Here is an 18,192-nt window from a genome sequence, read left to right on the forward strand (position 1 = left end):
AACATCAAAAATGCCTCCCCACAGACACTGCCCAGCCACAGCCCAAAGTGCTGCCCTGAACTTCTCCCTAAAATGTGGGGGAGGCCCTCGTGCTTGTGGGCACGTGGGAGCGGCTGGCCCAGAGCTGCCTGAACCCAGTGCCTTCCCCACTCCCGCTTTGCCTGCAGAGGCCTCCTCTCTCCTGTCTGTAGCCTTATCTGTGCATTTTCTCCTAGTGCTTCCCAAGCCACCTGGGAGAGCTGTCAGTCCCCTCCCCCTGCTCCCCGCAGTGCCTGCTGTCCAGGGCTGCAGCCTCCAACTCTCCAGGACCAGCGCCAGAAAGGCAGCTTTTTTTTTTTTTTTTTTTTGAGAGGAGTCTCGCTCTGTTGCCAGCCTGGAGTGCAGTGGCGCGATCTTGGCTCACTACAACCTCCGCCTCCCAGGTTCAAGCAATTTCCCTGCTTCAGCCTCCTGAGTCGCTGGGACTACGGGTTTGTACCACCACGCCCAGCTAATTTTTGTATAGAGATGGGGTTTCACCATGTTGGCCAGGATGGTCTTGATTTCTTGACCTTGTGATCCACCTGCCTCGGCCTCCCAAAGTGCTGGGATTATAGGCGTGAACCACCACGCCAGGCCAAAAGAAAGCTTTATGTGTCCATTGTGTCACAGAGAGGGCATCTTTAGGGAAGCAGGGGAACTAGCCCCAGATGCAAGAGCTGGGACCAGGCCCTGGGCCTCCCACCGCACCTATTCAATCATCCATGTCCTCCTCTCCCCACCCCTGTTCCTCTGAAACTCCCAGCAGGATCTCCTTCCTAAATACCTCCTGTCTTGACTGTTCCCTAGTGAACCGGCTTATGTGTCTGAAACTCGTCTTCACAGCCAGATGGTGGCTGGGTGCTCTCCCTCTGCCCCTCACTTTCACAGAGCTTGGATCCCAGAGAGCACCCTCTCTCAGGACCGCTGGGTGGAGGTGAGGGAGGCCCAAGGGACGGAGGGTGCACAGGCAGGCAGAGGGGCTGGAGCTGCCTGGCACCTACAGGGGGTTCACCCTTCACCCATGGGAGCAGGCCACAGTGTGGCAGGTGGGGGTGGGGCTGGAGGTGAAAGGGGTGTGAGCCAACCCCTCAGTCAGGAGGGGGAAAAACCTGGAGCTAAGTCCAGCACAGACAGCTAAGGCCACGGAGTCTGCCTGGGGGAAGGGGTGGGGAGCCGGGACGTTGGGACTGGGCCTCAAACCCACCAAGTTGGGGCTTCAGCTGGTGGAAGGGAGCCCAAAACCAAGGTCTCCCAGGCAAGAGGTGATGTGAGGCTGAGCCGGGGAAACAGGCAAGAATCCTGGCTGGGAGGGCTGATGCCCGGCCTGCCCCAGAGTTCCCTCAGAAGGTCCCAGGATCCCAGCTGCCTTCTGGTCCTGCAGATCCCTTCTGTTCTCACCTGGCTGGTCTTGGGTGGAGCCAGGCTCTGAACCAGTTGAGGACAGGACCTCAGCTGGTGTGCTCCATATGCAAAACTGTCTTGAATCTGCTTCCTGGGACTTGGACTTCGGCGTTCTGGACATCTGGACCTCCCACAGCCAAGCAGTGGGCACAAGCCCTTAAGAGCCAGTCCTGAGGATTTGTCCTACCCCCATAGAGGGTCCTGGCCAGGTGTGTTAGCTCCAGGAGCAGCGCAGGGGGCCATGGTGGCACCAGAGCCCCATCACAGGTAGGCCTCTCCTTGGACCACTGTCCTAGGCAGTCACTCTGGCCATAGTCAGGGGACCTCTTCCTCAGTCACTGCCCAGCCCCAGGAGGCTCAAAAGGCCCGCCTCTGGGATCCACTTCCTCCCTCTTCCCAGACCTTATCTACAAAAGGAATGCCAGCTCACTTCTACTCAGATTTTTTTATTTTTTTTTAAGAGATAGGGTCTCTGTCACCAGGCTGGAATGCAAGTGGTGTGAACACGGCGCCCTGTACCTTCAACGTCCTGGGCTCAGGTGATCCTCCCACCTCAGCCTCCCAAACAGCTGGGACAATAGGTGTGCACCACCACGCCCAGCTAAGTTTTTCTTTCTCTTTTTTCTTCAGAGATGAGGTCTTGCTATGTTGCCCAGACTGGCCTAGTCAGGTTCTTTTTTATTATGATGATGATTTGAAACAGAGTCTCACTCTGTAGCCCAGGCTGGAGTGCAGTAGTGCCATCTCGGTTCACTGCAACCTCTGCCTCCCGGGTTCAAGTGATTCTTCTGCCTCAGCCACCAGAGTAGCTGGGATTATAGGCACATGCCACCATGCCCAGCTAATTTTTGTATTTTTAGTAGAGATGGGGTTTCACCATGTTGGCCAGACTAGTCTCGAATTCCTGACCTCAAGTGATCCTCCCGCCTCAGCATCCCACAGTGCTGGAATTATGGGCGTGAGCCACTGTACCCATCCATTGTCAGCTTTTGGATGGGTCCACACTCACTTTTATGAAAGCCACATGCACTCCAGCACAATGTGGCATTCCTTCAAACTATTATCTAAACAATTACCATTACATGCGTATTTCCAGGTTAAATGTTAAATGGATATAGAAACTTTAAAGGATATAAAGAGTGATTAAAATGTATTCTGTATTTCTTAAATTATAAAAGTAACAACATGACAAAACTTGGAAAACAGAGAAAAAGAAAAACAAGATTTAGTTTCAAGCATGGAACAGAATAATTGAGATGTTTTAAAATGCAGTTTAAGGCCAGGCACGATGACTTACACCTGTAATCCCAGCACTTTGGAAGGCTGAGGTAGGCAGATCATTTGAGGTCAGGAGTTCAAGACCAGCCTGGCCAACATGCTGAAACCTGTCTCTACTAAAAATACAAAAATTAACCAGGCATGGTGGTGGGTGCCTGTAGTCCCAGCTACTCAGGAGGCTGAGGCATGAGAATAGCTTGAACCCAGGAGGAGGAGGCTGAGATCTCAGTGAGCTGAGATTGTGCCATTGCACTCCAGCCTGGGGGACAAAGCAAGACTCCGTCTCAAAAAAAAAAAAAAATGCAGTTAAAAAATAAAACCTCTTGCAATAAAAGGCACCCTTTTTTGTCCAGGAATAACACAGAGAAGTTACTAGTTACTGAAGATGAAAAAGCACTAAGTGTAAGAGCTATAAATTTTGGAGTCAGAACTACATGTACTTTTTTGTTGTTGTTGTTTTGTTTTTTGAGACTGAGTCTTGCTCTGTCACCTAGGCTGGAGTGCAGTGGCGCGATCTTGGCTCACTGCAACATCTGCCTCCTGGGTTCAAGCAGTTCTCCTGCCTCAGCCTCCCGAGTAGCTGGGATTACAGGCGCCCACCACACACAGCTAATTTTTGTATTTTTAGCAGAGACGGGGTTTCATCATGTTGGCCAGGCTGGTCTTGAGCTCCTGACCTTGTGAGCCACCTGCCTCGGCCTCCCAAAGTGCTGAGATTACAGGCATCAGCCACTGCGCCCAGCCACATGTACGTATTTTATTGACAAAAACAGGCTAGAATTTGGTGCATTTAGCATCCTCCCTGGACAATAATTCTCCTCTGTTGACATCATGTCCAGGAGGGTTTGGCCCCCACCAGGAAACATTGCCCTGCTCCACAGGGCTTCGGGCTGACCAGCGGTGACACAGGCAGGCCGCGGAGCCCTCACCTGCTATCTCAATGCCTGATCCCGACAATGCAGCAGACTTTTCCAAACAGCTTGTCATGGTCTGTTTTCTTTCAGTAAGTGAAAGATTTTCACACTAAGGAAAGTTTGTAGGCAGACATTTAGAAGAAAATAGTGAAAGTTTCTTATACCATATATGACTATAAGGACACAGATATCCAGCCCTGACAATCCTGTATGAACAGTTCATCAGGTGCTGTTTTATTTCAGTAAATGAAAGACAAAAATCTTCTTCCTTTTTTTTTTTTTTTTTTAATTGAGACAGAGTCTCGCTCTATCACCCAGGCTGGAATGCAGTGGTGCAGTCTCAGCTCACTGCAACCTCTGCCTCCCAGGTTCAAGCGATTCTCTCGCCTCAGCCTCCCGAGTAGCTGGGACTACAGGTGTGGACCACCATGCCTGGCTAATATTTTGTACTTTAGTAGAGACGGGTTTTCACCATGTTGCTTAAGCTGGTCTCAAACTCCTGAGCTCAGGCAATCTGCCCACCTTGGCCTCCCAAAGTGCTGGGATTACAGGCGTGAGCCACCACGCCTGGCTTTCTTCCATTTTTAAAACACGAAGTCTTTGACATCAACACCTTGGGAACTGATGTTACAGATCAGCTCCAAAGCCTAACAGTGAAACAGACCCACCAGCCGACATGAATACAACTTTGACCATAATAAGATCCTTTTAGACTTCGCCCTCGGCTCCCCCACCACTCGCTCTGTAACCAGTATCCTAACTGTTAGAATCATCCTCATAGATTTACCACTGTGTGTATACCCCTACACACTGCTCTGTAGTTTTGCTTGTCTTTTAACTTTCTGAAAACGACATTTTACTATCTGCTTTCTTATACTTCATGTTTGTGTCACTTAGCATATGTTTCTTGAATTCATCCATGCTGTGTGGGTTTCTGGCTCTTTGCAGAAACAGAGCTGCCATAAACATTCTTGTCAGGTCTCCTGGTTTCCATGCACAGGAGTTTCTCTAGGGTATACACCAAAAAGTGAAAATGCTAGGCAAAGTAGGCTATACGATTTATAAATTAAAATTAAATTAATCGCATTAAAATTAAATTAATTAAATTTTACATTTTTATTCTAATTTTTCCTTTTTTTGTTTTTTTTTGTTTGTTTGTTTTTTCTTTTTTTTTTTTTTTTTTTTTTGAGACGGAGTCTCACTCTGTCGCCCAGGCTGGAGTGCAGTGGCCAGATCTCAGCTCACTGCAAGCTCCGCCTCCCGGGTTTACGCCATTCTCCTGCCTCAGCCTCCCGAGTAGCTGGGACTACAGGCGCCCGCCACCACGCCTGGCTAGTTTTTTGTATTTTTTAGTAGAGACGGGGTTTCACCATTGTTTGTTTTTTCAAGATGGAGTCTCACTCTGTCTCCCAGGCTGAAGTGCAATGGCATGTTCTCAGTTCACTGCAACCTCTGCCTCCTGGATTCAAGAGACTCTTTTGCCTCAGCCTCCCAAGTAGCTGGGATTACAGGAGCCTGCCACCATGCCCCACTAATTTTTGTGTTTTTAGTAGAGATGGCATTTTACCATGTTGGCCAGACTGGTCTCAAACTCCTGACCTCAAGTGATCCATCTTCCTCAGCCTCCCAAAGTGCTGGGATTATAGGCATGAGCCACTGCACCTGGTCTTTTGTTTGTTTGTTTCTTTGTTTGTTTGTTTTACAAGTGGGATCTCACTCTCTTGCCCAGGTTGGAGTCCAATTGGCTCACTGGAGCCTCGACCTCCTAGGTTCAATCTATCCTCCCACCTAAACCGCCCAAGTAACTGGGACTACAGGTGCATACGGCTATGCATGGCTAATTTTTTTTACTTTTTTGTCAAGACGAGGTTTCACTGTGTTGCCCAGGCTAGTCTTGAACTCCTGGCCTCAAGTGATCCACCTGCCTCAGCCTCCCAAAGTGTTGGGATTACAGGCATGAGAACCACTGCACCTGGCCTAAACATTTTTGTTTAATTTATTTTTTTTGAGACAAAGTCTTATTCTGTCACCTAGGCTGGAGTGCAGTGGCACGATCTCAGCTCACTGTAACCTCCACCTCCTGGGTTCAAGCAATTCTCCTGCCTCAGCCTCCTGAGTAGCTGGGATGACAAGGCGCCCGCCACCACGCCCCAGTAATTTTTTGTATTTTTAGTAGAGACAGGGTTTCACTATGTTGGTCAGGCTGGTCTTGAACTCCTGACCTCGTGATTTGCCCGACTCGGCCTCCCAGAGTGCTGGGATTACAGGCGTGAGCCACCGCGACTGGCCACCGGGCCAATTTTAACAATTTTAAATTTAAATGTTTAGGTCTGGGCACGGTGGCTTATTTAAGCTCACTGGGTGCGGTGGCTCACATCTGTAATCCTAGCACTTTGGGAGGCCAAGGAAGGCAGATTGCCTGAGCTCAGGATTTCGAAACCAGCCTGGGCAACATGGTGAAACCCCATCTCTACTAAAATACAAAAAATTAGCCAGGTGTGGTGATGTGCACCTGTAGTCCCAGCTACACAGGAGGCTAAGGCAGGAGAGTTGCTTGAACCCAGGAGGCAGAGGTTGCAGTGAGCTGAGATGGCACCACTGCACTCCAGCCTGGGCGACAGAGCAAGTCTGTCTCCAAAAAAAAAAAAAAAACAAAAAAAACAAAACTTCCCGATAAAATATCAGGGATTTCTGGACAGCAACAGCAGCATTGCATTAAACCAGGTGCAGGCCCCATAGGACCACACAGGTGTGCAGCCACAAGGCCAGTCTGCACTGAGTCCTGAGTCTTCTTTCCCACTTGTCTAGGTCGTGCGTCGGCTTGTACCCAATGTCAGTGCTCACAGCATTTCTGTTGTTTCTCATCCTCACCACCACTTGGGACCATCCAACTTTTAAATTTTTGTCAATGTAATGAATGTAAAATAGCATCGTGTTGTAGTTTCAATAGGTACTTCCTTGGTTACCCAAGAGGGTGAGCAGTTGGTGAGTGTGTTGGCTGTGGGTGGCTTCTTTTTCTTTTTAAGTAATGATGAGTTCTTATTTGTTACTCAGGCTGGCCTCAAACTCCTGAGTTCAAGCAATCCTCTCACCTTGGACTCCAAAGTGCTGGAATTACAGGCGTGAGCCACCATACCCAGCTGACCTTTTTTTTTTTTTTTTTGTCTTGAGACAGAGTCTTGCTCTGTCGCCCAGGCTGGAGTGCAGTGGCGAGATCTTGGCTCACTGCAAACTCCGCCTCCTGAGTTCAAGTGATTCTCCTGCCTTGGCCTCCCAAGTAGCTGGGACTATAGGTACCCACCACCTCGCCTGGCTAGTTTTTGTATTTTTAATAGAGATGGGTTTTCACCATGTAGGCTGGTCTTGAACTCCTGATCTCAAGTGACCTTCCTGTCTTGGCCTCCCAAAGTGCTGGGATTACAGGCGTGAGCCACCATGCCTGGCCCTGACTTTTATTTTTTAAGATCAGAGGACAGAGTTGTCTCTAGGTCTGTTCCTGCCCCTAAAAAACCACGTGGGTATGGATGGGTCACCCTCCTCCTGGGGCCTCATTTTTCTCATCTGAACAATAGAGATACGCCGTTTTCTTTCTTTCTCTCTGTCTCTCTCTCTCTCTGTCTCTCTCATTTTCTCTCTTTCTTCATCTTTTTTTGAGAGAGTCTCAAACTTAATCTTAAATTTGTCTGTCACCCAGGCTGGAGTGCGGTGGCTCGACCATGGTTTACTGTGGCCTCGTGATCCTCGGCTTAGGTGATCCTCCCACCTCAACCTCCCAGGTAGGTGAGACTACAGGCACACACCATCACACCCAGCTAATTTTTTTTTTTTTTTTTTTTTTTTTAAATAGAGACGGGGTTTTGCCATGTTGCCCAGGCTGGTCTCGAATTCCTGGTGAAATCGCTTTACAAATTTATGACTGAGATAGTGAGATAGATCTAACTTAACCAACTCCATCTTGCTTCTAACCTCCAAGCTGTCCTTGATCATTCCGGCTGAACTAACTTTGGGAGAAACTTAGTTTATAGTTTATAATTTAAACAAAGATGGTAAAGACAGTAACAGCCCTTTCCCAAAGCAGACCTCCTTCTTGCCTGGTGACTAGATTACCTTTGTAGGACTCACATTAGCCACAGATTAGAAATTATGGTTTAGGAGTCATGCAGCTGGAGGTTACAAGATTCTAACCCCTCCCTAAACTGCTCCTAAAATCAGTGCTTGAGATATTTTGCAGACCGTGTATTTGATGAATCAACTAGTACCACCCAGATCAATAAACTGGCTCATCTGATCTTGTGGCCCCTACCCAGGAACTGACTCAGTGCAAGAAGACAGCTTCAGCTCCCTATGATTTCATCTCTGACCAGTCAGCAGTCCGGGCTCACTGGCTTCCCCCCACCCACCAAGTTATCCTTAAAAACTCTGCTCCCGGAATGCTCAGGGAGACTGATTTGAGTTATAATAAAACTCTGGTCTCCCGCACAGCCAGCCCTGCATGAATTACCCTTTCTCTATTGCAATTCCCCTGTCTTGATGAGTCGGCTCTGTCTAGGCAGTGGGCAAGGTTAACCCCTTGGACGGTAACCCAAGGCGATCCTCCTGCCTTGGCCTTGTTTTTTTATTTCTTTATGTACCTGTCTACCATTGGATTATAATCCCTTCAGGTCAGGGCCCATATTCTCATCATCTTCGGTATCCTTAGCACAGGGCCGGGTCCCAGAGTAGATGTCCACATGGGCCGGGCGCGGTGGCTCAAGCCTGTAATCCCAGCACTTTGGGAGGCCGAGACGGGCGGATCACGAGGTCAGGAGATCGAGACCATCCTGGCTAACACAATGAAACCCCGTCTCTACTAAAAAAATACAAAAAACTAGCCGGGCGAGGTGGCGGGCGCCTGTAGTCCCAGCTACACGGGAGGCTGAGGCAGGAGAATGGCGGCAACCCGGGAGGCGGAGCTTGCAGTGAGCTGAGATCCGGCCACTGCACTCCAGCCTGGGTGACAGAGCGAGACTCGGCCTCAAAAAAAAAAAAAAAAATGTCCACATGACTCTGTTGTGTCTATTGAATGAAGGATGTAATTCACTAAGTTGATCTGTCAGCATCAACAAAAGCAGGATGGGGAGGAAGCTCCCATGTGCAAGGCAGGGCAGGCAGAGGGGCAGAAGGGAAAAACCTGGCTCAAGGCTCGGCTCTGCCAACTTCGGCAACCTTGGGCAAGGGACCTTCCCCTCATCTGCAGGTGGGGATGCTGACATCGAATAGATGCAGACATGGTGGCTGTTCTTTCCACTTGCCAATGAAAAGAGTTGAACTCTGCAAAATATTTGAAAAGATTTATTCTGAGCCAAATATGAGTGACCTTGGCCCACGACACAGCCCTCAGGAGGTTTTGAGAACATGTGCCCAAGGTGGTTGGAGCGCAGCTTGGTTTTATACATTTTAGAGAGGCATGAGGCATCAATCAAATACATTTAAGAAATACATTGGTTTGGTCCAGAAAGGTGGGACAACTCAAAGATGTTGGGGGGGGGGGGGCACTTCCGAGCAATAGGTGAATTAAAAAAATTTCCGATTGATAATTGGTTGAGTTTGTCTAAAAACCTGGGATTCATAGAAAGGGAATGTTCAGGCCGAGCGTGGTGGTTCACGCCTGAAATCCCAGCACTTTGGCAGGCCAAGGCGGACAGATCACGAAGTCAGGAGATTGAGACCATCCTGGCTAACACGGTGAAACCCTGTCTCTACTAAAAATAAAAAAATTAGCCAGGCATGGTGGTGGGCACCTGTAGTCCCAGCTACTCAGGAGGCTGAGGCAGGAGAATGGCGTGAACCTGGGAGGTGGAGCTTGCAGTGAGCTGAGATTGCGTCACTGCACTCCAGCCTGGGTGACAGAGCGAGACCCCGTCTCAAAAGAAAAAAAAAAAAAAGGGAATGTTCGGGTTAAGATAAAGATTGTGGAGACCAAAGTTCTTTTGAAGTCTTATAGTGGCTGCCCTTAGAGACAATAGATGACAAATGTTTCCTATTCAGATCTTAATCTCTCTCTCTCTTTTTTTTTTTTGAGGCAGTCTTGCTCTTTTGGGCTGGAGTGCAACTCAGCTCAGCTCACTAACCTCTACCCCTCTCAGTTCAGCGATTCTCCTGCCTCAGCCTCCCGAGTATCTGGGATTACAGGTGCGTACCACCATGCCTGGCTAATTTTTTTGTATTTTAAATAGAGACGGGGTTTCACCATGTTGGCCAGGCTGTTCTCGAACTCCTGACCTCAGGTGATCCGCGTGCCTCAGCCTCCCAAAGTGCTAGGATTACAGGTGTGAGCCACCAGGCCTGGCCTCAGATCTTAGTTCTTAGTTAATCTCTTTTTTTTTTTTTTTTTTTTTTGAGCCCAGTGCTTGCTCACTGCCCAGGCTGGAGTGCAGTGGCCGGATCTCAGCTCACTGCAAGCTCCGCCTCCCGGGTTCACACCATTCTCCTGCCTCAGCCTCCCTAGTAGCTGGGACTACAGGTGCCCGCCACCTCGCCCGGCTAGTTTTTTGTTTTTTTTAGTAGAGACAGGGTTTCACCGTGTCAGCCAAGATGGTCTCGATCTCCTGACCTCGTGATCCGCCCGTCTCGGCCTCCCAAAGTGCTGGGATTACAGGCTTGAGCCACCGCGCCCTGCCTACTTAGTTAATCTCTTTAGGATTGGGAGGTTCTGGAAGAAAAAGATCTAGGTATATTAATAGAGATCTTTTTTTTTTTTTTGGAGACGGAATTTTGCTCTTGTTGCCTAGGCTGGAGTGCAGTGGTGTGATCTCAGCTCACTGCAACTTCCACCTCCTGGGTTCAAGTGATTCTTCTGCCTCAGCCTCCTGAGTAGCTGGGATTATAGGCATGTGCCACCATGCCTGACTAATTTTTGTATTTTTAGTAGAGATGGGGTTTTACCACATTGGTCAGGCAGGTCTGGAACTCCCGACCTCAGGTGATCCACTTGCCTTGGCTTTGCAAAGTGCTGGGATTACAGGTGTAAGCCACCACACCGGACCAAGATTCTTTACAGATGCAAATTTTCTACCTCAAAGAACAGCTTTGCAGGGTCATTTCAAAATATGGCAAAGATACATGTTTTGGGGTAAAATATTTTTATTTGCTTCCTTGTCTCATAATCCTATGCCAGAGTCAGGCTGGAAATAAGTCATGATACACAGGGTTAAATAAAACCCCTCTGATGAGAATTTGTGGTTTGTAGGGCTTGACTCCCCAGACCCCTTAGATAGGAGGTTGGGCAAGATAAAAAAAATCAGAGTTTAGTCCTCACACTCAACCTCTGAAGTTCTCAGGTGCATTGCACAGGCCCAACCTTGAGGGTCACACCTCTCTGAGCCCCAGGTCTTTTCTTTGTCAACAAGGCAGGGTGACCCCCAGCAACTCCCTACCAATGGGCCACAGAGCTGCCAGGTAGAAGGGTCACAGGAAGAAAAGGTAAATCCCATCAAGCTAGAGCTCTGGCTGAGATGGTCCACATATTTTTCCCCACTGTTTTTCTTTTTTCTTTTTTTTTTTTTTTTTTAACTAAGATACAGTTTACAGGACATTGTATTTCAGGGTTGAGCATCTGAGACCTGTGTGTGATAAGCTCAGGGACACAAACATGACAAATGATTAGAAATTGCCATGTTCCTTCCCCTTCTCCCTAACTCACCAATGCCCTAACATAGGCATTGCTGAGATACTTCATACTTCAGCTGTGCTGCTGAGTGACCCTCGTAAAGCAAGAGCCAGGGGTTGCCAGCCCCAGTGACCTTTGGTGGGTGAGGACCACATCTCCAGCTGCCTCCTGGACAATGTCCCTTGAAAATCACATGGATAAGGCCAGGTGTGGTGGCTCATCGCCTATAATCTCAGCACTTTGGGAGGCCAAGGCAGGAGGATCACTTGAGCCCAGGAGGCTGAGGCTGCAGTAGACTGTGATTACAAGACCGTGACTCAAAACAAAACAAAGAACATGTATTTGAGGGCCGGCTGCGGAGGCTCATGCCTATAATCCCAGGTGGTGATTATGTAATCGCAGGTGGATCACCTGAGGTTAGGAGTTTGAGACCAGCCTGGCCAACATGGTGAAACCTCGTCTCTACCAAAAAATACAAAAATTAGCTGGGCGTGGTGGCGTATGCCACCCAGTCCTAGCCGCTGGGGAGGCTGAGGTGGGAGAAATACTTGAACTTGGGAGGCGAAGGTTGCAGTGAGCCAAAATCGTACCACTGCATTTCAGCCTGGACGACAAAGCGAGGCCCTGTCTCAAAATAAATAAATAAATAAAGTGATATTTGTGCTTTTTTTTTTAAAGACAGGATCTCTCTCTGTTTCCCAGGCTTGAGTGCAGTGACCCACTCATAGCTCAGTGCAGCCTCCAAATCCTAGGCACAAGCAATGGGGGCATTCTTGGGTGCACAAGGAAGAACTCTGGCTGGCTCTTGGAGGTGGCATGGAAAGGGTGGCTGAGCACGTTCATGCTGTGCTTTATGTGCCTTGCATTACTGAATTTGTAAAAATGAGCATGAAATGTTTTTGTAGTTAAAAAAAATCATAAAGTAGAAAGAAAAGAAACCTTTTCGGAAACCAGACGGAGACAGTGAGCTGAGGAAGAGGCTGAGGGCTACTTGCCACAGACACGCCAGGTGAGCAGCAGGCAGGGCAGAATAGATGGGGACAGAGTGGAGGGCTGGGTTGCTAAGTATTTAAGACACTCGTCGCCTGGCGTGGTCCCTCAAACCTGTAATCCCAGCACTTTGGAAGGCCGAGGAGGGCGGATCACCTAAGGTCAGGAGCTGAAGACCAGCCTGGCCAACATGGCAAAACCCTGTCTCTACTAAAAAATGCAAAAATTAGCCCAGCATGGTGGTGGCCACCTGTAGTCCCAGCTACTAGGGAGGCTGAGGCAGGGAGATTGCTTGAACCCAGGAGGTGGAGGTTGCAGTGAGCCGAGATCACGCCACTGCACTTTAGGCTGGGTGAGAGAGGGAGACACTGTCTCAAAAAAAAAAAAAAAAAAAAAAAAACCCTCTTCCTCCACGTTTGTCTCCTCTCTTCCTCCCCCATCCATTTCCTTGGAGATGGCAACGTGGCTGGAAGCCGAGGAGGCAGCTGGTGTGGATAAAAAATCAAGCAAATATATTGAGGATAATGGGAGCCAGGTTTCTCACTGCTGGAGATGAGAATTACTAATATGGAAAGAGGGAAGGCTGAAAAGAGCCCTGAGGCATTGGAGATGTCAGTGTGGACTTTTCACACATGAGTATATATAGATGTGGGAGCCAGCCTGAAGGGGCTCTCATTGACCAAGTCTAGGACAATTGGAGCATCCAAATAAAAATGACCAGATGGCCAGGTGCAGTGGCTCACACCTGTGCTCCCAGGACTCTGGGAGGCCAAGACAGGAGGATCGTTTGGGCCAGGAGTTCAAGACCAGCCTGGGTAACATAGGGAGATCCTGTCTCTACAAGAAATATATATTTTTTTAATTAGGTGTGGTGGCATGTGCTTGTAGTCCCAGTTACTCAGGAGACTGAGGCACGAAAATCACCTGAGCCTACGAGATAGAGGTTGCAGTAGAGCAAGACTCTGTCTCAAAACACAAAAAAGAGAGAGAGAGAGAGACTACAAACTACTGCATAATATAGGCGTCCATGAGTCGGCGCTGATTGAAGCTAAGGGAAGGCTTTTCCTTACAGGACAGTGCCAATCCATGAATGGAGAGGGGTGATGTAAATAGATAAACCACCACTTGGTAAGTATCATTCTGATAGGCTGATTCAAGCAGGAGGATTACAGACCTAGGGAGGCTCAGGCTGGTGGGTACAGAGTGGATGAGGTACAGAATATTGCAAAATACGGCTGGGCGCAGTGGCTCACGCCTATAATCTCAGCACTTTGGGAGGCCAAGGTGGGCGAATCACTTGGGGTTAGAAGTTCAAGACCAGTCTGGCCAACATGGTAAAATCCCGTCTCTATTAAAAACACAAAAATTAGCTGGGTGTGGTGGTGGGTGCCTATAATCTCAGCTACTTGGGAGGCTGAGGCAGGAGAATCACTTGAACCCAGGAGGTGGAGGTTGCAGTGAGCCAAGATCGAGCCACTGCATTCCAGCCTGGGTGACAAGCGCGAGACTCTGTTTCAAAAAAAAAAAAAAAAAAAAGGGAAAAAAATCTCCTGGCCACACACAGTGGCTCACCCCTGTAATCCCAGCACTTTGGGAGGCCGAGGTAGGTTGATCACAAGGTCAGGAGATCGAGACCATCCTGGCCAACATGGTGAAACCCCATCTCTACTAAAAATACAAAAATTAGCTGGTCGTAGTGGCGCCTGCCTGTAATCCCAGCTACTTAGGAGGCTGAGGCAGGAGAATTGCTTGAACCAGGGAGTCGGAGGTTGTGGTGAGCTGAGATCGCGCCACTGCATTCCAGCCTGGCAACAGAGCGAGACTCCATCTAAAAAAAAAAAAAAAAATCTCCTCCCACACACAGGTCTCCTGCCACGCTCCCATCAGGAGGAGAGTCTAGTTTCCCTCCTTGAATCTGAGCAGACGGCAGGGACTTGGCCATAACCAATACAACATGGCGAAAATGATACTGTGTGACTTCCAAGGCCAGGTCAGAAGACTTTGCACCTTTGGCCTTTGTCTCTTGGAGCTCTTCTCTCTTGACAGGTTCCCTCTCAGAGCCGTGCCACCATGCTGCACATATCCCAAGTCACAAGGAGAGGCCACATGATGGTGGCTCCAGCAAATAATCCCTGCTGAGCCTTTCCTTCCACCACCCCACCCAGGAGCCATCAGGGAAATGGACGCCCCATCCACCAGCCATGGGAGCCACTTCTGGCAGTTGAAATCACTTCAGTGGAGGGCCAGGCATCATGGAGCAGAGAGAAGCTGGACCTGCTGTGTCTTGCCTGAAGTCCTAGCCCACAGAGCTCACAGGCACAATAAAATGGTTTTGGTAATGTTGCTAAATTTGGGAGTAGTTAATTAGGCAAAAATAGGCAACTGGAGTATTGGTATACTCTCCAATATCTCTCCACAAAATACTTATCCAATGCAAAGGGAACTCAGAAGCTGCGCCGGTGGAGAACCTGAGTACAGGCATGGCTTGCTTTGTAACCGGGAATGTGTGATGCTTAAAGTCATTATCATTGTGCCTCTGAAACGATCACTGGGGAAATGTGGCATTGTTTCTGTAGGATTATAACCAGCAATGCAGGGCCGGGATGAGTGAGGTGCTGGAACGGGGCCCAAGGCTGGGGCAGGGGCAACTCATCCTGGAGACTCCTGAGCACACAAAAATGCTTTAGTTGTTTTGGTTTTGGATTTTTTTTTTGAGATGGAGTCTGGCTCTGTCACCAAGGCTGGAGTGCAGTGGTAGCGATCTCAGCTCGCAATCCACCTCGGGGGGTTCAAGTGATTCTTTTTTTTTTTTTTTTTTTTTTTTTTTTTTTTTTTGAGACGGAGTCGGCTCTGTCCGCCAGGCTGGGTGCGCAGTGGCGGATCTCGGCTCACTGGCTCCGCCTCCCGGGTTCGCCATTCTCGGCCTCAACCTCGGTAGCTGGACCGCAGGCATGCCCGCCTCGCCCGGCTGGATTTTTGTATTTCTTAATAGAGACGAGGTTTCACCGTGTTAGCCAGGATGGTCTCGATCTCCTGACCTCGTGATCCGCCCGTCTCGGCCTCCCAAAGTGCTGGGATTACAGGCTTGAGCCACCGCGCCCGGCCTCAAGTGATTCTTATACCTCAGCCTCCCGAGTAGCTGGGATTACAGGCGCCCGCCACCATGCCTGGCTAATTTTTGTATTTTTAGTAGAGATGGGGTTTCACCATATTGGCCAGGCTGGTTTCAAACTCCTGACCTCAAGTGATCCGCCCACCTCGGCCTCCCAAAGTGCTGGCGTAAGCCACCGCGCAGGGCTGCTTTGGTTTTAATTTATTTTGAAATCAGAAAAAAAAAGCATAATAATAATGAATCCAATCTTGATTATATTTATCTTCATACCAATGCAATATGAAATGTATTGAAATTGTTTCTTTTTTTCGTGTGTGTGTGTGTGTGTGTAAGAAGGGACTGAAAAGTGCAAAAATGCATAGAGCCTAGAGGCATCATGCATCCCTGGGTTGGGGACATCCTGCAGAATAAAATATGCCAGGGAAGATGGAGTCAGTACACTTCCCTGTGTCTCTCCCATCGAATGCAACCAGAAAATCTGGACAGCTGCAAGGGCATCCTGCTAAGAACTTGAAATGGCAAATGATATGGGCACAGTGAGGAAGAATACTGAATTCTAAGTGTTACTGACCTGATAGTGAGTTCCCTCCCACTTTTTTTCCTTCAGTCCAGACTTAATGCAGCCTGAAACCCGAAGTATGTATCGTTGTGGACCGAGAGAGCTTCAAGAGAAGCCCACTAGCTCTGGCTAGAGGGATGAGGAAGGAGCCTCCTAACATGCAGAGCTAATAGGGAAATATCCCATTTGTCTTTTTTCCTTTTTTTCCCGCAGTATTTCTTGTACCATCTTGTAGGCAACTTTGTGTTGGTGGCAGCCACAGCGATAGCACTGGCATTGGGGGAGTTTGGGAGCCTAAACTTCTGAAAGAAGGAAACCTCATCTTTGATCAGAAGAGATTATTTCCAGGAGGATGGGGCTTTTTTTCTCTGTCCTCCACTGCTTGGCTCCCAGTATGGATCTAGTCATGGGGAGTATGTGGCGAAATTGAGGAAATAAAGCCATACCTTTCTGGACAGAGGACTGGAAAAGGGAACCCTAACAAACTGGAAAGGACCAGGAGGATTAAAAGTTGTTTATGAACTCCTAGACTCACCCCAAAGATGTATATGTATGGACCTGACTCTAAACCAGGCCGGGCACGGTGGCTCACACCTATAATCCCAGCACTTTGGGAGGCCAAGATAAGCAGATTGCTCGAGCTCAGGAGTTCGAGACCAGCCTGGGCAACGTGGTGAAACCTCGTCTCTATAAAAAATAAAAAACTTAGCTGAGCATGGTGCACGTGCCTGTAGCTCCAGCTACTCGGGAGGCAAAGATGGGAGGATCGCTTGAGCCCAGGAGGCAGAGGTTGCAGTGATCTGAGATTGCACCACTGACCTCCAGCCTGGGCAACAGAGTGAGACCCCATTGCAAATAAAATAAACAGCATACCATAGGCTTTGAGAACTGAATTAAGGGACTGACCATGCCTAAGTGCCATACTGGCCGCTGGGTGGTGCACCTAGGGGATAGAGCTGAATAGCTCTACAAAGGCTTTGAAAACACAGCTGCATTGAAACCATAACCCACAGAGGAGTGGTCAAATCTTGCAGCGTGAAACCAACCCAGTCAATTGCCTACTTAAACAAAAATTTCCACATTCTTATAGGATTTAAACAGAACCCAGAACCCCATGATATAATATTTTAAGTGTCCGGGATAAAATCTGCTATAGACTGTTTGTGTCTCCTCAAAATTCATATGTTGAAACCTAATCTACAACGTGAGGGTATCTGGAGGTGGAGACTTTGGGAAGTGATTAGATCATGAAGATGGATCCCTCATGAATGGGATTAGTGCCCTTATAAAAGACACCCTGGCCAGGCACAGTGATTCATGCCTGTAATCCCTGCACTTTGGGAGGCCGAGGTGGGTGGATTACCTGAAGTCAGGAGTTCAAGACCAGCCTAGCCAACAGAGTGTAACCCCGAATCTACTAAAAATACAAAACCTTAGCTCGGCATGGTGGCGTGCACCTGTGGTCCCAGCTACTCAGGAGGCTGAGGCAGGAAAATTGCTTGAACCCGGGAGGCAGAGGTTGCAATGAGCCAAGATTGTACCACTGTGCTCCAGCCTGGGCGACAGAGCAAGACTCTGTCTAAATAAAATAAATAAATAGACACCCCAGAGAGAGCTACCTCACAATTTCTGTTATGTCAGGACACAGCAAGAAGAAGGCCATCTACAAACCAGGAAACAGGCATGCATCAGACACTAAAGCTTCCAGCACCTTGATCTTGGACTTACAACCTCCAAACTGTGAGAAATAACTTTCTGTTGTTTATAAGCCACCCAGCCTATGGTATTTTTGTTATAGCAACCCAAACAGAACAAGACATAATCCAGTACATGTCTAACAATGAGAGCGTATTCTCTTTTCTGGGGGGTGAGATGGAGTTTCGCTCTTGTTGCCCAGGCTGGAATGCAGTGGTGCAATCTCGGCTCACTGCAACCTCCGCCTCCTAGGTTCAAGCGATTCTCCTGCCTCAGTCTCCCAAGTAGCTGAGATTATAGGCATGCGCCACCACACCCAGCTAATTTTGTATTTTTTAGTAGAGACAGGGTTTCACCATGTTGTCCAGGCTGGTCTCAAACTCCTGACCTCAGGTGATCCACCTGCCTCGGCCTCCCAAAGTGCTGGGATTACAGGCATGAGCCACCGTGCTTGGCCAAGAACATAATCTTTAGTTTACAAAAGGCCAGGAAGGCCAGGCGCGGTGGCTCAAGCCTGTAATCCCAGCACTTTGGGAGGCCGAGATGGGCGGATCACGAGGTCAGGAGATCGAGA

General features: G+C 48.7%; 1 long non-coding RNA gene across 1 annotated transcript; it reads left to right on the forward strand.

The window, feature by feature from the left end:
- The first annotated feature begins 531 nt into the window (after positions 1 to 531).
- On the forward strand, positions 532 to 13,337 carry LOC110740558. Its single transcript, XR_002515322.2, has 3 exons — positions 532 to 1,689; positions 7,309 to 7,390; positions 13,325 to 13,337. It is a non-coding gene; the product is annotated as an uncharacterized LOC110740558 (long non-coding RNA).
- The last annotated feature ends 4,855 nt before the right edge of the window (positions 13,338 to 18,192 follow it).

Source organism: Papio anubis, chromosome 16 (assembly GCF_008728515.1).
Source record: "Papio anubis isolate 15944 chromosome 16, Panubis1.0, whole genome shotgun sequence".
In the NCBI taxonomy this organism is placed as follows: Eukaryota; Metazoa; Chordata; class Mammalia; order Primates; family Cercopithecidae; genus Papio; species Papio anubis.